The sequence below is a fragment of the Protopterus annectens genome, chromosome 3.part0 (genome assembly GCF_019279795.1).
Source record: "Protopterus annectens isolate FY-2018-M chromosome 3.part0, PAN1.0, whole genome shotgun sequence".
In the NCBI taxonomy this organism is placed as follows: Eukaryota; Metazoa; Chordata; order Ceratodontiformes; family Protopteridae; genus Protopterus; species Protopterus annectens.
Window position 1 is genome coordinate 1,649,884,177 of NC_056731.1, and position 27,048 is coordinate 1,649,911,224.

Consider the following 27,048-nt stretch of genomic DNA (forward strand, 5'->3'; position numbering starts at 1 on the left):
GAAGAACAAAAGACCTTGTGCTCATACTTAAATTGGACAGTCTAAACTATTATTGTAAATGAGCTGCTTCAGATGGTCATGGTGCAGTCCATCCTTCCTTGACTTATACAAAGGGGACTGGATGTGCTGTTTGGAACTTCAGGATGGATATGTACCCATCAAGCCTGCCAAGGAGTGCAGAAGTTTCCTTTCCTTCTAAATAGTGGGCATTCATTTTCTTGTTCAGACCACTGTCAGTTCGTCTCACTACAGCCCTCAGGGTGTACACCAAGTGCATGTCCATAACTGCAACAGTTCTGTGATCCAAGGTCCCTGGGTCTCTCCCTGCTAGACAACTGCCTCCTGCATCCCCCACAGTGCAGACTCTGAATGTTTCTTGGGACTTAATACTCATTATTTTTTTCTGTCCTTAGGATTAGCAGTGTATGTTGCAAGTTTCAAATGACTCCCACTTAGTTAATTACCTTCATAGGCTGCATTCTAAACACTACTGTCTGCAGTGCTTTGCTGCCTGTGTACAAAACTTATCAGAACTACAGTTATACAAATTGTACACAACAGTGTAATTCCTGCAGCTGTCAGCCATTGAACGCTGGGACTCATGGCATCCAAGATCTTCATGATGCTCCATGTCTGATACTTCATAAGGGTTCTATAACGGAATCTCAATGCACAGTGAGATCAGCTTGTGACCATCTGGATGTTGCAGTCAGGATATCAAGAAAGTGCAAAGGACATCCCCCTTGATGGACTCTAGAACAAAGCTTTTCACCTGATAGTCTACGCATATGGTTGAACCAAGAGGTTAATTCACACCTCTGATTCTGGAAATACAAACTTATCCTTTTCACCATGCAGGCATTCTTCAAATGCGTACCTTTTAGTGCAATTTTCATCCAGTCCAAGAACATAGGAGTTGTTTGGTACCTAATCAGGGAGAAAATTACTCACCAGGTTCCCAGTGCCTCACAAGTGGAACCTCACATCATTAACAGCATGGACTCTGTTTCAGTACTGATGGAAGTTTTATTGCGACCTGCTTGCATCTGTGTTCAACTCCAAATGCAGCACCTTCTTTTCACTTATTCTTCCTTTGGGAGGATGTCCCAGGGATGTGCTCATCCAGAAGTGTCTCTCAGGGATACCATGTTTCAATCCCCGATTTCCTGTTTTCTAAATATTTCTTAAGAAGACTAGGAATTGCAAAGCATAGGTCATTTCACTTAGCCCCATTTTGGCCACAGCAATTCTGGTTCCCTCTGTTTTGTCCTCACCTCTTGTACAAGCCTGTCCTCCAGAGTCTGACCGATACCATCCCATATCACTAATCTGGCAAGCCTCACCTGCACATTAATTCCCAGAAATTAACTGCATGGTTTTTTTTTTCCAGAGCCAGTGATGGGCAGAGACCCTACTTACCCAAAGAGGGTGGTCCAGATCCACACTTTTGCTCGTAGACCTTGTATCAGGAAGAAACATTGTAGTAACGGGAACCATTTTCTTCCTGGGCCACTGCAAGAAGACATGCATGATTCATTACTACAGTTCCTTGTAGATTCAGGTCTTGAGCTTTTCTTCTGAGAAAGGATGACTAGCAGTCATATTAAACTTTAATCAAGTTTGTATCTTTAGACTCATTAAAAGTCTGCAAAACCTTCCTGACAGACATATTCATGCTGTGTCCTCCCTTCAACCCTCCCATTTTCCGTTGAGACCTATACTTTGTTCTGAAGAAGCCAACGTTCCTTCCTTTGAACCAGCTTCCTCAGCTGAATGTAAATTTCACACTTGAAACACTGTTTTCTTGGTTGAAGCAACCTCAACTAGAAGGATTTCAGAGTTGCAGGTCTTTAGTTTTATCCTTATTATCTAATTTTTCATAAAACAATGGTATCCGTAGGACAAACTCCTCCTTTGTGCCAAAACTGGCACTTAATGTAAATAAATGAGTTAGTAAACCTTTTGTTATTCTTCCCTAGGTATGCCAAACATGGTGAGTATCTGTTGGCAATGCATGCATGTTCTAATTTTATTTGAATGGAGCCAGATCTGTAAGGAAGGACCATAAATTTTTGTTTAATTTTATTTAAAAAAATGGTGCCAAAATGTTAAAAACGGCTATAACTAGTTGGCTTTTGTTTTGCATAAATTTTTACTACCAAAGTATGGTGAACTCTTACTTGCACTATGCATTGCTCATACTTCCCGAACTGTTGCTTCCTCACAAGACTTTAAGAATGCCTCCATGGATGATATTTGTGCAGCAGTTCTTTGGGCATGTTGGAACACCTTTGTGAGACAAAATAAACTGGATGTGATATCCAGACCAAGATCCACCTTTGACACTGCTGCTATCCTGAGTATTGTTTCATGAGGAACAACCCAAACAGATAAGCCTTTGACTTGTTCCTAGAGGTGGCAGGGATGAAACTCCTAATGGCAGATATAAAGGTTTTGTACTTAGCACAATGAAAGATTTGCATTGACACATTCCTCTCTGTTACTACTCTCCCTCCATCCCTAAGCCTACGGGTCTCTTGGATGTTGTCTGCTTGGAAGCTTGCCTCTAGGCTTCTTGTTTTGCATGATTCACCTTACTTAACTCTCAGCGATCTGGAAGAGGGGTTCTTAGGTGCTGAGGAGTATGTGTAAAGGGGTGGGAGGCTAAGATAGACTGGGAAACTTTTGTGAGTTTAACCACCTCTAAGCCCTGATTGTGTCCATCCCAATGGTGAAAGAGATGTAACTGCCAATATAGTTCTGTTATTATGATGTGTATAACTTTTGTTTCTGAGGATCTTTTCATTGTTAAGTAAAAACTGAGGTCCAAGGTACCCAGTACATAGAGGAGATGTGTAGCATACCACCAGAGCAGCATGGATTTTTGTTTAACAGCATACATTTTCTTTTGGCTCTGATTAAAGAGCAGTAGATGGTATTTCCTTATGCCCCAGTAACTCCTTCAGATAACAGCTTGACTCTCTTTTTTTCCCTCTGGTATAGTATATCCCTTCATTTTAGCACATGTAAGAAATGTGGAATTAACAGTCTTTTTATTATAATTGACCACTTCATGCACAAGTTCCCAGTTTTGAAAGATAAGACATAGTCTCTGTTGTCATATCAGGCTTACAAATGAAAATTTTTTCCATATTACTTTTTTTTTTTCTTTCACAGCTTGGGTCCCTTGAAGAAAAAGAAAAATACCATAATTTTCTTGCCTTAATAGTTAGTGCAAAAGAAAGTACAGTGTTTTTCCAACCTGGTCTTTGTACAAAATAAATATTATATGCTCCTTAATTCCCTTCAAGAAGACAGTAATGCACAACTCTGCATCACAATACTTGTTATTTATTTATTTTTCTATCTATCTGTCTATATATTCATTCTTTCCTCTGGACCTATTTGGATGTAGACCAACTTTCAAGTCCATGAGAGCAGCCTATCCTAGTTCCTACTTCCGCTATGTGCTTATTTACCACTTCCATACATGGGTCATGCAGTATGTGTCAGCCGTGAGCTGTCCCTTTCCTCCACAAGGAGCATAAGTATTCAGGGTAATCCCTGCCCACTCATAGCAAGGTAGCATAGCATCTTTCTTGATCTCCAACTTGAATGTTGCTTTGCTTGTTTGTCCCATGTGCACCTCCCAATCCCTACCCCCAAAGAGATTCAAGAGGGCTCTACCTTCTCATTCCTGTCTTTCCCAGCTATCTCCTTCAGGCACCTTAACCACTAACTGAACTTATGCACCTCAAGTGAGTTAGGACTTTTTCCATCTATGCCATCAGAGCTGGCAAATTATTTCTTAAATGTGCTGCCTAGATGATTGATCATGATCCACTAGATGCCTGATACCAGAAGTCCCATAGTAAATGTTTTATTTATTAAGTTGATCGTTCTCAAATTTTCCTTTTGTATGAGACTGCTTGTGATATAGTAGTTAATGTTTCTGAAGCAAAATTCAAGTTTTTTTTAAACGAAAAGATATCTTTGTTTTTTGTACTGAAGTTTAGCTGGAATTCTGATAACGTGAAGCTGACAAGTTGAAAAGGCTCTGATTTTATATTTTTTCTGTATTCTACATCACGTGGTGAGTGTATGTATGTATATCTATATCTATGTATCATATCTCTATATACCTATATCTATTTAACAGTCCCAAATATGCTCTGGTATTCAAAAACATAAAGTGCACAATGGGTACCAGTATTGTGTGAACTATTTAGTATGCCATGATGGATTTATCATTCATAAACATGAATCTGCAGTGGTACACAACAGCCATCCTGTTATACTGAATAGTTCACGAGGGTACCTACTACCCTGGTGGGTAGTAGATGTTCCTGTACTTGGGCTGCAGACATGACTGTGTAGTGTGACAGGGCAACATAACGCAGACATGTAAGGCAGTGCAGTATGAAGTAGCTGCTTGTAGCTTCTTGGTAAGGCATAATGTACAATACATAAATGCCTCAAAACACAGCTACTGTGGCTTGCCATCTTGCATTACTGTGATTCATGAAGGAATTATAGTCGATAAGAATGATGGTAGACTGGGGTCACTACCATATTATGATAATTTGGGGAGGGGATCTGGTGCTGCTTGAGCTGTTATTGGTGGGAGCTCACCAGGGTCTATATCAAAACTTTAAAACCTCAAAAGAGCAAACACTGTTATATTGACACTAAATAACGTAAACCACACAATGTCCAACGTACGGAACAGCAATTGTTTTCCCAGGGGAAAAAAATCGCTGCTCCAAAAAACAAAACAAAAAAACAAAAAGCAAATCCACAGACAAAATAAAGTGGGCAGCTGTGCCCCCCACACCGCTCGCTACTTAAATATACCACCTGACCTTTCATCATTCTGTGGTTTCGCTTATTTGCAGTCGATGTAAGAGTGTTCGCTCTTTTGAACTTTTGACTTCTTAAGCTAGACCTGCTCACCAGCATGACATTCTGATGGTGGGACAGGATAGGATATAGTATCAGGTTTGCTAGCACCCTGTAGTAGGGAACTCTTAATGGTGGAGGTGAAGTTCATCATAATGATCACTGCTGCAGTAGCCTCAGCTACATAGGTTATGTCCTGCCAAGGATATAACAGCCATCCAGCTTCCAAAGCTTCAGGGCATCTTCCATGTGCCCAAACTATAAGAAAGCTCAAGCAGAGCTGATTAAAAGGCACGTTTGGGTGCCAAGACCTTCAGAGCTTTACTGCTGAGGCTTTCAGGCATCAACAGTCAGCTTGTGCTTTTCCTTTGCTGAGCAGTTAAGTTCCCTTTTGGGGAAAAAACTTCCATTTCATAATTTTGTTTATTATTTATACTCTCCTATTCAGGAAATTTATTTTAAAGCTAGGAGTTTGTATTTTAGTAGTCTGCCACTAGACTGTACTGTATTTTTAAACATAAGCTGTCTTTTTTCTGTTAGTTCAAGAGTTGTTTAAAGTAATTGAAAACCATTTTTTGTGGAGAAATTTTGTTTATTTTACTTTGTGAGGCAGGCATAGTGTTTTAAAGTGCTTTTTATGTGTTAGTCTGGAAAAAAAATGACATTTTAAAGACTTTTTTAGTTTTACCATTTGCTGATTCTTTTCTATGGGAAAGAGGGACTGTTTTTGACTTGACCATGGAATGAACTGTCAGTCCTATGGTCTGTCCTCCTTCCAGTCACAAATAGAAAAAGCTAAGCAAACAACCTTTGTGACCACAGCAGGGTAGCAGTTTGCCTAGGCTGCAGTTGAAGGACTCTGCTGTGGCTATTTGTTATACCTCACACCAGTCATCTTTTACCCGGGATCCCTCCAATGTATCCTCTACAGCCAGTATGGAATGGGGGGATAGTCATGTCGTCTGCAGCTGTTGGGGTCCCTTCATTGGGTAAGGGAGAGCCACTATTGTCAGTCCTGGGAGATAGAACAGGGAAGACTTCCCTGATTTGTCCGAATTTTGTGCCCATCCCTAAGGCAGCTGCTGCTGCCACTAATAACACTGTTGGCCATATTTTTCCTGTCAAAAAGAAGCAATAAACTAAGCATGTATGTACTCCTCCTCAAATTTCTATAGACAGAAGTAGTTTACTGGGTCTAGCTCAGGGTTTCATTTGGGCTGTTTATCTTTTTTGCCAAGGTAGTTCCTGGTTAAAGAAAGAGGAATATTTGCTTTCCTGAAGAGATTCAAGATTATGAATGTGGACAAGAGGATGCAGAGACAGATCAGGGCTTTCTTACATTTCTGATTCAGAGTCAGAAGAGAGGGGGGGGGCTTTTTCTGAGCACATTTCTAGAATGTGCCAATGTTTTCAGTGGGAGAAAACTTAGGTTGTGTAAAATCTTACCATAACAGTAGATGTCCTCTTCACTGTTACAGTGACCTAAACAGAAGGGATCTCCCACCCAGGGCAGCCCAACGCTCAGTCAGTATACAAAAGCCTAATAATTTTGTATGCACCGTGCATAACACTTAGGGCATAAAAGGGGCATACAGATGCAACTATCCAGAACTGAATTGCCCCAGACGAGAACGGTCTCCACAGTGCAAAGAAGTCCATTCACATTTGGAAGGAAAAAATGCAGAAGAAAAAGGGAAACCTTCAGCCAGAAGGAAATCTAAAACAAAAGACAGAACAAACAAGAGGGGTTGGAGGGAGGGAGCTAATACTACAACACTGAAGAGAAGTATGTCTACTGTTATGGTAAGATTTTATATAACTGTACTATGTCCTTCTGTATCACTGTATCACTGCTGCCGTATCCTAAATAGAAGGGAGAGTAAAAAAAAAGCACAAGAAACAGAATGGGAGGTGGAAGACTGAGAAGAGCCCTCAACAAACCCATATAAAATGGTTTCAGCAGAACCTGCTCTGCCTCTAGAAACCATATCCATCTTATAATGCTTAGTAAAGGTATGTACTGAAGACCAAGTAACAACTTCAAGGATGGAATTGGTGTCCAACTCCTTGAAGAAGGCGCCAGAAGAGGCAACAGCCCTAGTGGAATGAGCTCTAACAAAAGTAGATAGAGATTTGCCATGAAAAGTACAACAAAAAGAAATGTTCTTAGATACCCAGGAGGAGATGGTTTGCTTAGAAACAGCCAAACCCTATGTCCTAGGAAGAAAGGAAACAAAAAGTTAATCAGACTTATGAATGGCTTTAGTTTTATCCCAATAGTACCTCTTAAGCTATCTGTGCAAATCCAAGGACCCTGTCACTAGCAGACTGAGGATTCAAGGACAACTTATTTAGTACATTTGGCATAAAAGAAGGATTAGTATGAAGGGGGCACCCTGTCCCTATGAAAAATAGAGGAATGGCCATAAGGTCTGGAGCTCAGAAACCCTCCTAGCAGAAGAAAGAACCATCAACAAAACAGTCTTCCGGGTACAGTGTTGCAAAGAAGCAGAATCTGCAGGCTCAGAAGGAGTCTGAGTCAATTTTTCCAAAATAAAATTAAGGTCCCAAGGAGGAGGAATCGGTTTCCATGGAAGACTAATATGCATTACACCTTTAAGAAATTGTTTTACCTCAAAATAAGAAGCCAAAGGATGATTTAAGTGCAGGCAAGCAGAAATGGGTGACAAGTGGACCTTCACAGAAGAACAGGCCAGGCCAGTCTGGAGAAATTCACACAAATAAGAGAGGACCAGAGGGACCCCCACTGAAAAAGGTTCCTGGTCACGAGCGTGGCACCAGACAGAAAATCTTTTCCATTTGGACTTATAAGATTTCCTGGTTGAGGGTTTCCTTGCTTCCTGTAAAACCCTGAGCATATCCTCAGAAAAGAGGTGCCTGAAAGTGATCAAAACCCTGTCATCCACAATGTCAGTTGAAGAGTGGACAAGTGAGGATCAATGAGAGACCCCTTGTCCTGTGTAAGGAGATCCATCCGGTGAGGTAACTTGCGGTGGTTGCCCCTGGCCAGATTCATTAAGAGGGGAAGCCAGTGCTGTCTTAGTCAAAAGGGAGTCACTAGAATCTTCTGCATGACTGTTGGAAGTAAAGGAAGAGGAGGGAAAGCATAAAGAAATATCCCCTTCCAAGGAAAAGAAAGGGCATCCATCTTCCATGCCAGATGGCATGGCACTCTGGAACAGAAGGGAGGAATCTGCCTGTTCAGAAGAGAGGCAAAAAGATCTACTTGAGGAATACACCACCTATGGACAATGTCCAGAAACACATCTCTGTGAAGCATCTGTTTGTGACCCTGTGTTTTGGACTTGCTCAGAAAGTCTGCCACGAGACTGTGCTCTGAAGGACTGTTTACTGCTCCGAAGGAATGTATACTGCCTAAAGAGCTAACTGACAACTGAGAGCCACTTCCCAAGCCTGAAGAGTTGTCCTGCACAGGAAGTAAGATTTTGTTCCTCCCGGCTTGTTGACATACCAGATCAGTGTTGAGTTGTCTGTATACACCTTCAAGGGACCTGAAGAGAACATAAGGTGAAAACTTGAAGGGCCAGAATCGGAGCTCTCATCTCTTTGATGTTGAAATGGACTGACTTCTGATGTGGAGGCCAAAGACCCTGAGCTTTCAGGTGACCAAAAGTAGTCCCCCCACCCCATGTCTGAGGCATCGGCGAACAGTTCTTGAGAAGGGACTGGAGGCTGAAAGGACTGGCCTGGGTTGAGAGCAAACTCTTGAATCCACCATTCAAATTCCGTCTTTAGACAGGGAAGGAGAGTTGCACTGAAATCCAGAGGGTGACAGTGCTGCAGCCAAACTGACTTGAGGTTCCATTGAAGCTTCTGCATATGTAGTTTGGCAAGAGAAAGCTTTGGAATAGAAGTGGCCATGAATCCCAGGGCCCAAAGAAACTCCCTGGTTGGCATGGCAGTTAGAGGAAAAAGAGGCTGAAAGAAGATTGTCGATGACAAAACTTTTGGAGGTGGAAGAGAGGCCAGCATTGGCACTTTCTGAATCCTACATTCCAGATACACATGATCCCGAGAGGGAGTCAGGATGGACTTTTGGAAGTTGATAGTGAACCCCAGACTTTGAAGAAGAGAGATGGTTAATTCCAGATACTGTAACAGGCAAGTGGGAAAAGACACCTGAAGCAACAAGTTATCTAGATAAGGAAAAATCTGAATGCCTTGGAGCCTGCAGGAAGCAATCACAGAAGCTATGCATTTTGTGAATACCATTGTTGCAGTAGAGAGGCAAAAGGGCAAAGCAGAGAACTGAAAATGAAAGGAAGACACAGAGAAACATAAAAACCTCCTGAAAATAGGGTGAATAGGAATATGAAGGCGAGTATCTTTTAGATCCAAAGACACCAGAAAAGCCTATAATAATAAAAGAGGAAACCTAGTTTGAAGAATAAGCATTCACAAAGAAAGGGACCTTGAGAAAAGTTTTGAGCCTGGAGAGATCCAGAATGTCTCCAAGTACCCTCCTTTAGAGGAACCAGAAACATCCTGGAATAAAAAGCCATGTCCCACTTTGGAGGGGGGCAGGTTGAATCATCAGGGACCCTAGAACCTCTGTGAAATGATGACGTTGCTCTAGAGGAGGTTGAGGAATCCCTGAGAAAGGAGGGAGAGACTTCCATACCATGAAGGTAAGCCTAACAGATGATAGAAGGAACCCAAGAGTCTGATGTGATGAGCCAACAATTTGGAAGACAGAGGGAAGGACAAAGGGACAAAGAAACCTGTTCTAAAAGAAGAGGGGAGGGGCAAACTGTCAAAGAGAAGCAGGTTTATCAGATAAAGGAGGCTGCTGGGCCACAGACATCTGAGAATCCTTAGTAGAAGGAAGCCTACCTACCACCCTTCCTGCCCTTGGAGGCCAGGCTGAGTTGCCTGCGAACAAAAGCAGATCTAGAAGGATAATTCCTTTCGAACTTATGGTTAGGAGAGACAAAAATAAGTTTAAGGTCCTACAAGGCTTTGCCTTTCTCTTGAAGAGACTTAAACATGTCAGCAGCAGCAGTCCCAACAACTTGGCCTTAATGTCCTCAGGCAGAGACTGCAGATGAAGCCAAGAATAACACCTCATGACAGACCCAAAAGCTGCAGCCCTGGAAGAGGCATCATCAGCATCATAGCTACACTTAATAGATTGGCCAGCCACTTGAGAAGCAGAATCTAAAATAGATAAGGTAGAATATTTGCCTTCAGAGTCAGGGAGGTCAGAAATAACCTGACATGCCTGAGCAATCAAGGCCAGAGCATACCTAGTCATGTGGGCATGGTAATTAACAGCCCTAATGACCAAATTAGAAGCGGTATAAACTTTCTCATCAATCCTTTCCATTCCCTACTATCCTTATCAGAAAGCAAAAGTTTGAAAGAGTGGAGTGCAAAAGCTTACAAGGTTTGGCAGAAGAGACTGACACCACAGCAATATCAGCAGAAGGACAATTAAATAAAAATTGACAATCTTCAGGAACCTTATAGAACCTATTGTGTTTATTAGGAGCAGGAGGTTGAGAATCAGGAGACTTGGAAGCAGCAATGAAAGTATCTAACAAGGCAGTCAACACAGGAAGAACTGCTGATGGTTTAGGAATATTCACCTGAAGCAAATCATAATATCTTTCTTAAATGTCAGATACTTGAGAAGAGTCCTACTTAAAGTTTTCCATCATCCTAGCAATTGTGTTCCCGAAGGACTTTTCCTCCAAAGGAAGCTCAGGTTCATAGATTGGTACTAGGCTATAGACCCTAGGGCCTATACAAGCCTAGCCATAACAATTCCCTGGCTATTTCTTCCCACAATATTTACTTCCCTGGACCCCTGTCTAGCAGGGCTAACAGACTCTTCTTCATCAGAACCATAAGCCAAAGGTGAAGAAATCTGTGAAGAATAGGACATAGGACAAAGACCCCTCATCAGACACTGAATCCCGATCTGAGGAATCTGGTTCCCTAAGCCATTTAGAAGGTGTAGAGGTCCAAGGAGGAGCAGGTACAGAAACCCCTGCTTTAGGACCATCAAGGCAGAAAACAAGTTGAAAGTAAACTCTTGACATTCCCTTTAGGATTCTTAGGACAGACCAAAAAATGCTTCAGATTTTGTCTTTTTTTGGAAGGGACATCAGCCCTAACAAATACCGGAGGTTCCAACCCTTTGCAAAATTCAGTAAGTGAACCTGGAACCTTCTTCCTGACCAGTATTTGTGGAATCCCTCTAAAACCCTCTGAGTTAATCAACCATGGTTCCCTCTGTGTGTCTGGAGCAGACACCTGCAAAGTCTCAGAGGGCATGCTGGCTTCCAATGGGGTCGTAGCAGAAGAATCTGATGTAGATGCCAAATGACCTACAGAGCTATTACCCACTTCTAGAAGGACATCTGGTGGAGGCTGGACAGCTAAAGAATCTGACTGAGACTTCTTGGCCATTTTCTTACCTACCGGGAGTATCTCTGGGTTAAAGGATTCTGCCATAGTACCCTAGGCTAACAGTTTAAGTCATTGGTTTTCAAGCTAAAGGAAGACAAATGGCTTCTGAGTGTCTTATGCATAAATGCCTTACAGATACCACAAGAGGCATGGTCATGGGAAGCACCCAAACAAATAAGACACTGTTTGTTATGATCCTTATGGGGATTCTGGCTCCCACACTGATATTTTCCCTTCTTGGATGACATGAACTCTAGGTAACAAAAAAAAAAAAAAAACAAACAAAAAAAAAATCCCAAATGGGGCACTTAACTCATGGCTAAGTATTCAGTACAGCAACAAGGCATTCAGATCAACTAGCAGTCATGGTGTTTGAAATGGCGGCAAAGAAGTTATGGGTAGTTGCATTTGTATGTCCCTTTTGTTCCCAATGTTTTGTGTAGGGAGCATAAGTGTGACGTATGGTGCATGCAAGATCATTAAGCTTTTGTATACTTGCAGAGTGTTGGGCTGCCCAGGGCAGGAGATCCCTTCTGTTAGGATACTGCAACAGTGATATAGAAGGGCATCTACAATGAGCTGTTGCAAAAGGTATTTCTAGAACCTGCACCCATTCCTTTAGTTTTGTCTGCCTTGGAGGATGTGTGTGCTACTGCCTGCAATTTTTCTGACAGCCAGCCAGCTGCTCCTAGTTCCTCAATTAAGTTTTCATACAATCTTCTCAATCCTAATCCAGTATATATATATATATATATATATATATATATATATATATATATATATATATAGCTTTAGTTACTCCTTCTGCTGCTAAACACTTAGTTAATTCTAGTCTTAGTATTTCTGATAAGTATGGCAAGATTATTGATAAATATGAGGAAAAAAGTGTATGTTATCTCAACTTTGATGAGGAAAAAAGTGTATGGTTCTGCAACTGATTTTCAGAATTTTGATTGTCAGTTTTGTACATTAAGATTTGTCCAGAGTAATTGTGAAATAATGAGGAATGTTTTATCTGCATTTTCTTCTTGTGAGGAAAAAATATTATTTATTATTATTTATTTATTTTACATTTGTTGACCGGGATTGTCAGACTGAGCTAAAAAACCCTTTTTCAGCAGAGGCCCAGGGAGAAAAGCTCCAACATATTAAACAATTTTCATTATAAATTAGCATTAAACAGCAATGTTACAGGATTATTACAAGGCATTAAGTAGCAATACAATGTTATACAGTGTCAATAATCAGGAGTATAGCAAAACTATTTCAAGATGTATAAAAAGAAATGTCATTAAGATTAAGAAGAATTATAGTTTTTGGGGTAAGTGGTTACAAAAACCCAGTTTTATACTGATGCAGTTGCATGAAGGCAAGACAATTACAGTAGAATGTTTCTCTGAAGCGATTTGCTTAATTGATTTTAGAAGACAGTAGAAATAGTAGTCATGGGAGATTAGAGAGAGCCAGTGAGAAGAGTGAGTTAAGGGCAGAAAGTAGATTAAGGTATGAGAAGTAGGGGATGTTTAAGGAGGGAGAGTGCAGTGGCAGAACCAGTGACTTTTAAAGTGCTCTTTGGTGGCTGTCTTAAATTGTTTAGGATGTGTAAGGGTCCTGATTTCTAGTGGGAGCCTATTCCAAGCAGTAGTGGGGTGATAGCTGTACATGTTGTGTCCAACTTTAGACTTGGGTTTGTAGATTTGTAGTAGGTCTTGGTTAGCGTTTTGGAGAGGTCTGGAGGGAGAATAATAAGAGATGAGAGGGGATAGTGCTGGGCAGTAGCAAGGCTGGTATAGGATAAAATGGATGATCTGGAGCTGAGAGAGAAGACCCTGGTGAGGTAATTCAAGTCAGTTTAGGTGTTTTAGAGAGAGACAGTGATGGGATTTGTAGGTTTGTTGGGCAGCAAATCTAGCAACCTTGTTGTAGGTAGATTCGAGTTTGGTAAGGAGTGCTGAGTTAAGATTTGTGAGAATTTGAGAATTGTACATTAGACTGGGTAGAAGGTAGGTAAGAGAGAGTAATCTTGGCTTCAGAGGTAAGGAATTTCTTGTTATGGTAAAGGAGCCCTAGTTTTGAATGAGTCTTTTTGATACAGTTATTAACATGCAAGTCAAATTTAAGCTGATCACCGATGGTTATGCCTAAGAGCTTAGTGCTGGATTCTACCTGAATTGGAGTGTTATTAAGGGACTGTATGGAGAAGGAGGGTTTAATATTGTTGAACTTTTTAGGTAGGAAGAGTAACAGCTTTGTTTTTTTTTTTTTAGGGTTAAGGATGAGTTGGTTGTTGGAGAGCATGTTTCAACTAAGTTAAAAGATGCCTGAGTAGCTGAGAAGAGCTTAGAGGGAGAGTTGGGTGTGGTGATGATTGTAGAGTCATCTGCGTATTGCACTAAAGATGACTGAGGACAGGAGGTATAGAACTGATTAGTAAAGATATTAAAAAGTAAAGGCGCTAGGATAGACCCTTGAGGTACACCCGTTTTTACAGGGAGAGGAGGGGAGAGTGCAGAGTGCCATCTCACTGATTGAGATCTGTCAGTAAGGTAGCTGGAGAACCATGCAGTAGTATCAGAGGAGAAGTTGAGGTTATGCAGTTTGTGCAGCAGAAGAGAGTGTGAGATAGTGTTGAAAGCTGTTGAGAGGTCCAAGAATAGGCAAGAATTAAGTCTGTGGTCATCCATGGCTATAGAGACAATGTTAAGGAAGGATAATAGAGCTGTAGTTGTGCTATGTTTGGGTCTGACGCCAACATATACTTTAAATAATTTCATTTCTTCTGTTGTTCAAGGCACTACTCATTTTATACAGTGTGTGCATGACTCTGTTGATACTTTATGGGCTTTGACTACTTTGTAAAGCGTACCATTTTGGTACTGCATATCCAGATCCTTCACCTGCTCAGGTTTGGAGGAAAAGTTATGTTTCTCCTAGCTAAATGAAGAAGCCTTCTGGCAATAATTTTGTAAGTAATAATTATGGTAATGATTTTAATGTGATTTTCAACCATAATGATGGAGGCTGCTCCAGTTCTGATACTAATCACAGTGCAACTAGGGATAATAGTGACCCTGTGGACCTAGGTGAGGTCCCATGGAGTGAGACATTACGGAATGGCCATCAAGGCCAAAGTAACAGCGTTCACTCTCACCAACAGCAGAATTTTTGGCAAGGTCCCTATATAGGAGCCAGGACAAACCAGAAAAATCAACAGAATCAGAACAAGGGCAAGCAGAAATTCAACAAGAACAAGACTTGATCATTGCGACCAGGTTGAATTGTTGGATGTTTCACCTACGTTCAACAAAGAATTAACTGGTTCCACTTCGGTGAAAGTTTTGTATGATAATCAACAATTGGACATCGACTGTCCTGTAATTTCGGATAGCCGAAGTGGTCAACAATTTCCAGTGATAATCACGAATAAAGCAGGGGACTTTAAATTGTAAAACTTTTCCTCTGTTGAGTTTTGTCCAGATATTGTTGAATTTCTATCTAAAGGTTTGACCTTTGTTCCATCCCAGCCATTGAATATAGTTAATACTATTGTCGACATTAAAACCTATACTAGGAAGCTGAATTTTAATTTAATTATGGGAGACGCTTTAAATATGGATAACCCCGATAAACTCTACATCCCTAGTACATACAACCCCCCATTGCACTCAGTTTTACAAATGTTTGAACAACTGTGTGAACTGGATATTAGACATGCTGCAAAAGTTGGGTTTAAGCACAAGGCTTTTCATAACATCAGTAGGGATGAACGTGAATACTTGCAGTATATTAAGTCTCAGGGTTTACGTTTTTGTAAACCAGACAAGGGTGGTGGTTTAGTTGTCTTTGAAAACGATGATTACCAACAATGTATGAATGTACTATTGAATACCAGTGCGTATGATATAAGTTCACGTTCTGAGGTTAAGGCATACAGTTTAATTAAAAACTGTATAGAGGATATGTATATTGAAGGCAGAACTGAACAGAAGATTTACAATTATCTGTCAACAATTTATCCTAGATACCTGTTCATATTTGGCATCCCCAAGATACACAAGAGTATGGAAAATCCTCCCTTGAGACCATTGGTAGATAGTCGAGGTTCACCTACCTACTCTTGTGTGAAAGTGGTAGATGCTATTCTGCAAAAATACTTATATCATGAGGACCAAATTTGTAAGGACTCATGGACATTTTTGAAAAAGATAGGCCTTAGAATTTAATGTGAACTTTAACTTCCTCACTATTGACGTGAAAGATTTATACATTTGTATTCCTCATGAGATAACCATAGAATGGGTGTATTTAATGTTAAAGAAAAATTAGGCCACAGTTGTAGAAATTAGTTTAGTCACGGAACTTATTGATTTAGTACTATCTAATAACTTTTTTATGTTCCAGGACCAATTTTTTTTCTGCAAAAAGTAGGGGTAGCGATAGCGATGGGGTCACCTTGCGGAGCTAGTATTGTGAACCTCGTTATGGCATACTGGGAATCAGAATACGTATTTAAGAACAAAACTATTTGTGATTCTATTGTTTTTTACACAAGATACCTTGATGATATTTTTATCCTCATCAATGAAGAAGAATGTGTTAGTAGGTACATGTTGGATTACTTTAACAGTACAACTCATTTCCTATAATTCACTTCTACATTTAACACTAACGTTATAGCGTATTTAGACATTTGGTTAGTAAAAAACTATGAATTAGGTAGTTTTGTAGCAAAGATATATAGGAAAAGTACGTATTCTAACACATTCCTACATTTTTCCAGTAGCCACCCATTTTATCAAAAGAGGTCAGTTATTAAAGGGCAATTAGTGAGAGCTTCAAGAATGATAAGTCTAGATGAAGACTTTCTTGAAGAATGCTCCATCTTGAAAAGTATGTTTATGCATCGTGGCTACCACAAATCACTTTTGGATGGCCTTATAAAAGAGGTTAAGGTGAAGAGAGTGGATAAAGTGTATACACCACTCTTTAAGTGTTAAAACTTCACTTATTCCTCCTAGTATTGGTAATAATGTAGTTGAGAATTCAGTGGTTAGTCCTAGTATGCTGAATAGTGAGGTTAAGGATGTTACACTAAGCTTTATCACCACATATACTGCACATAGTTATTCATGTATTGGAATATTACAGAAAAATTGGGAATTATTCAAGACAAACCCAAATATTTATCTTAAAGTAGGTGATTTCCCTAGGGTGACATTTAGAAGAGGGAAGAATTCAAAGACCCTCTTGAACAACAATGTATACCAATATCCCGCTGTAATGGTATGAACAAATGTGAAAGTTGTAACTATTGTAAATTTGTGGAGGTTACTAACAATTTTAATATCAATGACACACAATATAAACTGAAAGACAAGTTTAATTGTAACTCTAGTTTTGTTGTTTACTTGGCTAGGTGTAGATTCTGTTTTGCTTTTTATATAGGAAAGATGGAGCAAAGGCTCCATGACAGAATTTATGAATATCAATATGCCATCAATAAACATAAATTAGAGAATGCCCTAGCCAAGCATATTTTTATTAATAAAGATCATGCCTTTAAGTTTATTATCATCGATCAAGTCAAGTATGATAGTAGGGGTGGCCCTAGATCATTAAAACTAGAAGAACTTGAATTATCTTGGCAAGTTAGGCTGAATGCCTATAATCCTCCAGGCTTAAATGACAACTGTTCTATCAGCAGTATTCTTAAATTAAAAAGTTTAAAGAGGTGAAATGTTGCCTATTTTTAATAGTTTAGTTGAGAATTTCCAACTGTAAAGGTTGTGTCCATGGATTAGTAAGTGTTGATTGTGAATACTTCTGAGTCACGATTATGGATCAGTGAACTGCTGCTTTTGACTTTTATATGTAGTTGCCACTTTAATATGATGGCCTTTTCACTTATTGAAACAAGGTGTATTTAACTGGTTAATGGTAACCACCTATTTTATATAAAGAAGAGTTTTCTTCTGTGTGAACTTGTTTCTGATGAAGTTTGCTGGTCAGGCTTACGAAAAGCGCTTAAAACAGTTCTATTAAATAGAAAAAGTAACTGTCGGAATGGCAGAAAAAGACACCAACTGAATGAGACCTCGAGTAATCACAACAAGAAATAGCGTATGATAAATTTAATATCCGCTTTCGTCACATAAACTTCATCAGAAAACAATGAGCATGAGCATAAGACAATTTAAATACTCCAATCAATTAGTACTTAAATCAATCAATTATAAAAGTAGTTAATTAAAACACTAAAATTTAAAACCAAATGAGCAAATGTAACATTTATTTATTTAAAAAAAAACACTATGTTTACGTGTTGAATAAACTTCCTATGTCAGTGTGTTTGGAAATGGTTAGTTTACGATGTTTTAAAAAACATTTTAAATTAATTGCTTCATTTAATCCTGGTGGAAAGTCAGAATGTAATCTAACCTGCCATAAAGTTTCCCGTTGTTCTACATAGTTCCTAAAATCCCCAGCTCTCCTGTCATGGTTGCAAGTTTCCAAAATAGTAAACATAAATTTCTTGAAGTTTGAGCATGATATTGAATGTTTGTACAAAGCGTTATTAAGATTTTTGGTTTTGATGGCAAACAGAAATAGTTTTATTTTATTTTATTTGTGGACTCTTGCTAGTTTGCCATGCCATTGGTTTGTACTTAAGTCAGAATAACTATTTAAAAGACTTTGCTCTCCCCCTACCCTGGCACCCCCTTTTCTCTTCCATAAAGTCTGAATTTCCACTTATATATATGGTAACAGATAGTTTCAGACAAATAGGTTCTGAAGATCATTCTTTAAGGTTAGAAACAGCAGTGGGAAGAAATTCCTCCTTTGCAGGGTTTAATTCCTTATTCTCCAGACCAGACCATTTTATTTCCACCTCTCTTTTATCACATGCTGTTACAGGGAGTGATAGAACCAGTTTCCCCTTCCCACATGGGAAGTGGGTTTTATTCAAGGATGTTTTTGTGCCAAAGGATGAAAATGCTTGGAGACCAGTTCCGTATCTTTCTTTCCAAAGCATGCTTGTGATGGTGCCCAAACTCAAAATGATGTCACGTCGCAACCTGTTACCTCTTCTTTCTCATTCAAATATCCTAGTAACACTAGATTTAAAGGATGCTTATCACATCCCTATTCATCCAGATTGCAGTCATTTTTTAAAGTTTTGTGTGTCTGGATCACATTATCAGTTCTGTGACTTACCATTTGGATTATCCAGTGGACCAAGACTGTTCTCAAAGTGCCTGGCTGTAGATATAGCGCATTGAAGGTTACAGGGTATCCACATTTTCCATATTTAGACAACTTGCTTATCTTTACAGAATCTTTTTCAAAGTGTCAGGAATCACTATCTTTTGTGAGAGATCTCTTACACAAGCTGGGATTCCAAGAGAATATTCAGAAGTCTTTTTTGACTCCTCCTCACAATTGTGTTTCGATGTCACAGTTCAAAGAGCTTTTCTTCCACAGGAAAAATAGATATATATCTAGATCTATTTTTAGGGTTTTTCACTAAGACTTCAGTCACTGTGAGGGAGTTTTGAAGGATTTTGTATCTCATGGGTCCTTTCAGTCTCATGATACCCCTGGCAAGACTATTCATGAGGAAGGTACAGTGGTATCTGAAGTCTATTTGCTTCCAGCACCAACATCCTTTGTCTTTTCAAATTCAAGTGCTGGAGTATGTCAGAAGAGAAGTCACTTGTGGAGACAAGAGATATCCAAGTTGTTAAAGACAGTACCAGAGTCATGTGGTACATCAACAAGCAAGGGGAAACTAGATCATACCCCCTTTGCAGTCTAACCATATTAACTTGAGATATAACTTCACAGCACAGTCTCACTCTACAGGCATCCTACATTCTGTCAATTATGTGGCAGACAAACTGAGCAGGACAAGAGCAGACCCTCATGAATGGAAACTGCATCGGGTTGTCATCCAAGATTTGATCCATCTTTGGGGAGTTCCTCAAGTAGACCTCTTTGCCTCCCCTGTGAACAATCAGTTTCACAAGATTCTGCTCCAGGACTACATGCCAGAATGTGTGGAAGACACCTGTTTTCTTTTCCTTTCCTTTGCAGGAATGTTCCTGTATGTTTTCCACCATTTCCACTAATATCCAGGGTACTTCTGAAGATTCAGAAGAAATCCCCCAAGATCATTATGATGACTTCCTTGTGGTCCAGGGAACTGTGTCTTTCCCTTCTTTTGGAAATGCACAGGAGTAATTACCACAAGCTTCTTCACAGACTAGCTGTACTCCTACAAGAACAAGGGTGTTTGATACACCCCCAACACCAGCCAACCTCAGTTGACTTCCTGGATGATTGGGTCTTAATTCCTTTTAGGCGTCTCTTTACTGAGGACGTGTGGCAGGTGCTAATGGAGGCAAGAAAAACAGCTACTAGAAGATCATATATTTGCAAATGCTGGTGCCAACAACATAACCGGCACCCATTCAGGTCTAGTTGTTCTCTGGTTTTACAGTATTTGTGTGAGTTACAGTCCTATAGCCTTTCTTACTCCTCTGTCAAGTTTCATTTATCATCCATTTCAGCATGTCTGCCCATGGATCCCCCTCTTTCAATGCAGTCTCATGTCAAAATGTTTTGAAAGGGGTTTTGCATAAGAGGCCTCTAATACAACTGGTGCTCTTCCTTGAGATCTTAAATTTGTGTTAGAGAAGCAGGCTTAGACCAATCTCCAGGGGCTTCTGTACTCTACTCCTTCCTTCCTTCCTTATGAATGTAGTAAGCTAGGGTAACCTACCCATTTAGCCAAGGGTACTGAAGCAGTGATCAATGTGATGAACATAGTACAGTTGTTTAAGTAAACTTATCATAACAGTAGATAACCAAATGATCACTGCTGTAGTAGTAGGTGCTCCCTCCCTCCACCTCCCTTGCTTTTTGGTGTGTTGTTTATGTCAGGTTGTGGTCACTCATTTTTTGCTTTTCCTAGCATTTTCCTTTCAGGGCTCAGCCTTCCTTTCGCAGTTGGCAGGGAAGCCTTGAAGGTCTTGGCATTCAAATTTGTCTTTTAGTCAGCTAATGTACTGTGTGCATGGAGTACTATACTTAGCCAATGGGGTAAGAGTCTTACCACATTGTGCAGTAATATTTCTGAATTGATATGGGCTTGGTACACAGATGTACTGGGTATGGTACACAGATGTACTGGGTATGAGCCTTGCTTTATTGCACAGCAATATTGTTGAGTACTGCTCGTGGAGTGGTACATTTTTGTTGCACTGTATATGTCTTTTTCTATTAGGAAATCACCATATGTAATGCTGTGTGGAAGAGGCTGATACTTCCAGCAAAGACTCACTTGGAGGAGCGCCTTTGATATTTTAGGAGTGGGATAGAGATAAGAGGGAGAACTCTTTCCCTTCTTCACAGGTTGCATTTTCCAATATTGAAGCATGTTGGACTGGGAAGACTGAAGCCTGAGCTGTGCTCTGAGTTTATCAAGATAACTGGAAATATTTAGCTTCTCTTTGGGGCTGTGGGCAGAGATTTAATGGAGTAGACAGAGCAGGGTGTGTACTTATGGACTGATTTATTTGAGGAGGAGATGGGGTCCTTTATAACTTTATGAACTTTCTGTGTAGACTAGAGACTGCCTGGGACTCGGAGAGATCATAATGTGTTATGTGCATGTTTTCAGTTTTCTTTATGGAAAATTAAGAAACTAGGGAAAGGGAGTATCTACTTTGGTTAAGCCTTGGGTAAAGACCAAGAAAAACTCATCTGGTTACAAAGGATTGCATTGTTATCCTCATCAGGCAGTTTGGGTTTTAGGGTGTCCCATAGAGCAAGTTTAGTAGGCCTCTTCATTTTAATTTAGTTGTTGTACTAGTTTCTTGGTGAAACAGCAGGAAATGTATACATTTTATGTGTGTTCATATACATATTTGCACAGAGGCACATCTAGATACATGCATACATGTATACAGATGTGCAGATAATAGATATAGATATTTTGGATGGCTTTGTGTCCAGCAGCTTTCCCAAGTTCCTACTTGTGTGGAACCAGGATGTTTTTTGGGAGGATAGGGGAAGGGGGGGTATGTTCAAGATTCTGGAATTCTGAGGAGGTTCAGGTGTACTTATATGAGATTAAGGTGTTCTGAACAGTTTAGCTGAGAAGAGTCCCTTGTGAGTGTTATCTGTTTTTGGTGAGCCTTTCAATAGGATGGACTTGCCAAGCATGACTTTTTGTCTGTTATGTGCTGTTCTTCTGGGGCCAAGAAGGCTAGTACCAGAAAACAAAAGAGTAAACCTCCTCCATCAGGGTGGGGGGAGGAGGGTGGGCAGTATAGTTCTATCATCAAGTATTGAGGACTTAAGGCTATAGTAATGTGTGAAAAAGTAATTGCTATATACTCATTAGTTTAATTGTCTATGGATACATCATTGCTTGAATTTACAGTTCACTGTAATTCAGTATTTTTATCTGATTGTTTTATTTCATTTTTTCCCCTCAGGTATTTGTATTTTTATCCAATTGTTTTATTTCATTTTTTCACTCGGGTATTTGTATTTAAGATTTACAGATTTGTTTTCTTTAGTTTGTTTCTTTTTCCTAGGCTGAATCTGATATAGGTCCCTTGGATAGGTATTTGGAAGAGAGTGTTATTGTTCTGATGGTAGTAATACCAGTGTAGTATGCTGGACATTTTTGGGTTCTAGCTGTGATATGGGAAATTCTGAATGTCTAGCCATTTTTTTCTTAATGTATGGATGCCTTTGGCCTTTAAAGTTGTGTGTGTGTGTGTGTGTGTGTGTGTGTGGGGTCTATCCTTTCTTAACTTAATTTTTTTCTCCATAACACACACACACACACACACACACACACACACACACACACACACACTTTTTTTCTGAGTGACAGTTGTTATAATAGTATAATGGTAAATTTACAAGATGGCTTTTGATACCTTGATGACCTAACATGAATGTCCTTAATTACTTTGAATAATAGCATATACTTTATCAATTTGTATATTTTTTAGATGCTGCATTGGATAAGCACTTCTATGTACTGAAAATAATCTTGGTGGACTTGATATATTAAATATTGTATGATATTTTATGAATGTCCTGTAATGACACGTGACTTTTTTCTCAATTTCTTTCTTTTTTTTTTTTTTTTTTTTTTTTTTAACAGTAAAGACATTTACTGGTTAAAGAAAACAGAAGTGTAACAAGGAAATTTGCTACCTGTTGTGACATACCCATACTGTGCCACTGGTCTCTCATTGGTTCCCATCCCCAGCAGTTATGCCAGACCTGTGGTAGTAGGTGATATTTTAAAATACTAATGCACTTCTCTGAGTAGAATTGTGACATGAGGTTAGGGTTCTGACTGAAGCTTTGGCATTTTGCAGTGCGCTTTATAGTAACAGAGAAATAACATACAATATTTTTAAATTCTGTAAAGTAAGATTTGGCATCATAGTACTCTCTGACTGCAGTTTTGATATTCTGCTTTTCATTTTATAATGCATATCATGTTCTGTGGTAATAAAATTCACTATTCTGAACTACCCGAACTGTGTTTCTTTTATCAGAGTTGTGACATGTGGGGGGAGCATGACTGAAGCTGGGTTAGTTTCCATTGTACTTTATATCAGTAGAAAATTAGCATACATTATTAAAAATACACGCATGGACATACATGCACACATTATTCACAGAATAACACTGTTGTAGTGGCCTATGAGGTAAAGCAACTTACAGCAATGTGAAAAACTCTAACCAGATTCACAGTCATTCTGAAAAGCTGACTGAAAAAAAATGTGTTTTCACTGATACTGCCAGTGCAGCATAACTCTATCTTGAAAAGTTAACTAATATTTAAAAAATCTTAGGCATGTTGTATTGTTTAACAGTGCAAAACACCAAAAAGTTCCCAAGGACGCACACTTCTTAGCCCCCCCCCCACTGCAAATACTGGCAATTCCAAAGTGTTTTACAGATTTCATTTAGCAAGTTAATTTGTCTCATTTTGGACTTCTAAAAACAGTGAATCAAAAAATTAAAATCTAAAAGAAAGGAAGTTTTATTTTCCCAAAACAACAGCCTATAGTATATATTCTAAGTAATTATGACCCCATAACAAGCACTGTTTACAATTTACATATGACACCATAGCCGGCCTTAGGCATAGGTCAACTAGGTGGCTGCCTAGGGCGCCCATCTAGCAGGGGCACTTTTCCAGTATTTTTTTGGTGTATGTAGACCAGGATGGGGGCACCGGGTGGTGTGGTGGGGGGTGCCATGGAGCTCTTTTGCGTAGGGCACCAGTTTACCTAAGGCCGTTCCTATATGACACTGAAGTAGCACTCTTGACCTTTGCTAGGCATATAAGCCAAAACAAGTACTGATTCACCATCCTAACTTAGGCCAAATTTAAATTATTTTATTTATTTTCAGGTACACATTTTATTGGAGTCAAAGCAGTGGGGATAGCTCTTATCCGAATAAGCTGCAAACCAGAAGATATTAAAAATCAGTCTGAGTGGATGCGTGCCTAATGACAGTTTATGTGGATTGCTAGGATGGCAAATGGTACTTCCTTAAATGTGGAATAAACAGGAAACTTCTTAGAGTAAGACCAAATAAGCAACATGCAGGTCCCACACAGATGATTCCTAATGCATGGCTGAACTAAAGGTTTTAAAATCTGTCAAGAACATAATTGCTTTTCAACTACTTTTCTTCTCATGCTTGTCACAAAAATAAAAAAAGTCTCCTGCTGTTACTAATGATTTAAAACCTGGTCAAGACAAAATGTTATCCTTTGTGTAGATGATATCATCAGAATACATATGTATGTTGATATAATCACCATGATATTAAAATGTGCATTACTTCCCCATTTCCTCTGACAAAGGAAAAGTATATGAATTTATATTTGGACAATGCAGTGGTGCAGCGGTTTGCATTGTAGCCTCACACCAAGAGGTTCTCTGGCTCGATTCTTGGCCGGGGTGCCTTCTGTGTGGAGTCTGCATGGTTTCCTCCCACATTACAAAGACATGCATCAGAAGCGTTTCTCCCTGGGCCTCCGCTGAAAATTTTCTCATTCCAAGTTGGACTTTCCCGGTAAATAAATGTTAAATAAAAAATACAAAAACCTCCATGTGAAACACAGTAGCTGCTGCTTCACTGGTACGGAGTTTGTTTAAAAGTACCCCTGAATGCTAAGAACCACTGTTATATAAAGGATCAAAATTTAAAGCACATTTAATTTTTTACATTATATCAGCAGTCAAATACCGACTTGAAAAGTGGATAAAGCATTATCCTCTCTTCAAGTACACAAAAACATAAAACAGTGTGCAAAGAAAGTTTCTGTCGCATCTTTTTGTGATGATTCCATTTAAAAGAGTCTCAAATTTCTCTGCACATTTGTGATCCATATCATTAGCAATATAGTGCTTTTCTGCACTGACTAAACTTTTCCTGAGATGCCTGGCAATGTAGGGAGTAGCAAATGGAGGTGTGATATTTTGCAATAGCACTTTGTAGATATGGAGACGTAACAACATACAAAGGTTTAAAAATCATCTCTGTCATTAATGCCCTTGCAACTTGGTAGTTGGGGCAGCAGCCATATCCATCTTGTCCTTCCTAAGACTCTGAAAAACTATGTTTGTGTGTGTTTGTGTGTGTATCAAATCCACTGGTGACAAACTGGTATGAGTACATGCACAGTTAGCCTACGAATAGGATTATGCTTGTTTTGTATTTGTTGTTTTCCCTTACAAACGGTCTTTTTCAGATGGAGAGCAGTCATACTGTAGTATTCATACTAAATTTCTTTTCAGGAAAAAGTTCAAAGAATAAAATGTAATTCCCTCCCTTGTACATGTGTGGTTCTCATACTAGGACTGTTGCTTAATGTGTGTAAACAGTACTTGACCCTTACAAGTTCTACATTCAGGAAAAAGGTATTTTCTCATTGTTTACCTGAGACAATTAGCCAAGGAAGCAGACAGCCTCCATTTTTGCAGTAATGCATAGCTAATGCTTGTTTACCCATAGCTGGTGTAGTTTAATGAAGGTGAAGCCTGAGTGATCAAACAAATAAGCCATCTACGGGTAAACAAACATTACCCATATCACAGGTTCATCAGTACTTACTAGGCAATTGATATGTAAGGATCTTAAGAAACCTAGCCTTACAATTCCCTTGGTAGTTTTTAGCCTTAATGTTGCTTACAGATAACCCAGAGATAGGCCAAACAAGGATATGTTGGGACATTTACATGTCCCATTTATCCATGAGGGACAGGAGTACTAAATGTGAGCTGAATTTGCAATTACCCAGCCATTCATTCAAATTATAGTTGAATAGACTATGAGACTTACTTTGCTTTATGTGGAGTAGAAAACAGTGCCATACAAGTGGTATTGTCTATCCTTCCAACACGTTCTGTTTATTTTGCAAAAGAAATTGAGGTCCGTTGAGCAGGTGTTTATCATATCACTGGACTTACAAATGTCTAATAGGTCTGACAGAATAGGTTCTGCTGTACTCTATGTACCTCTCAACCTCTCAGAACAAGAAAGCTGGACAAAGCCAGAAATAATGGGGGGGACAAAGGCCCCAAAAAGGGACAGATTTTAAATATTGCTCCTATAAACTTGGAAAGTTGTTAGAATAACAGGTTTTGGATTATTATATATTTTTGGAAGGATCTGAAGTGTGAAACTCAAATGTCTGTTATTATTTATTATTATTTAGTGATTTCAATCCTCAGTGATTTGCCAGAAAACACACATTTTATGAGGAACAGACCAAAAATATGAGCAAAAACCTGGACATTCTGCAAAAATCTGGACAGTTGAGAGGTATGACTGTAGAGCTATATGCAAGGCAGAGGTCACCTCTCGGTAGACTGATACTGAGAAGAGGGACAAAGCTTTGAGATGGTCTGCATAGTTTTTTACAGTTTAGGCCCTTGAGTTTTTAGTGAGAAAATATTGTGGTCATTGTACTTGTGGCAAATGTCTGGACACACAGTATCGAAAGGGGATACCTTACAGCCTTTAACTGAAGATGTCACAGTGATGTACAAATTGTCTACCCTTGAGATATGAGAGTTTGGCAAGCAAGTCCAAACTATTCTAACCAGCTTCTCAGATGGCGGAGCTGCTACTTGGAATACAGTCACCTGCACCTTAACTGGGGTCAAAATCCCTATTCCTTTGTGGAAGAATCACACGGCCAGATATTGCTAGCATTAAATAAATATCCATTACTGAGTAAACTTTTCCACTGATAAGTAAACTTCCCCCCATTGAAGTACTTCTTGCAGCACTTCAAGTGACACTACTTACATTCCTGGGCTATTTAATTTCTTACTGTTGTTTCTGTTATCATGTTTTATTTTGTTATGCAATGTAGACAAGTTTATACTGATCCTTATAACTTCAAAATGAACTCATTGCAGCCATCAGTATACAATATGTCTGATTAGTGATCTGAATTCCTTCTCTGTGTCTTTTCTGTAAAAAAGGGATTTCCTGGGACTAGCTTCCTTCTCCAAGAAGTGAGACAAGCATCATGCAGATCTGAATTTAACCTTAAACAATAATGGTTTGGAATACCATAAATATCCTAGGTGTGATTTACTTTTTAATCCCAATCCATAGTACTTTCCTTGT

The 27,048-nt window shown here is 39.3% G+C and overlaps 1 protein-coding gene across 3 annotated transcripts in view; it reads left to right on the plus strand.

The window, feature by feature from the left end:
* The window catches only part of RIMS2 (regulating synaptic membrane exocytosis 2), a 6,281,053-nt gene that overhangs the window by 4,314,099 nt on the left and 1,939,906 nt on the right, over nt 1-27,048 (plus strand). The gene's annotated exons all lie outside the window — the stretch shown is intronic.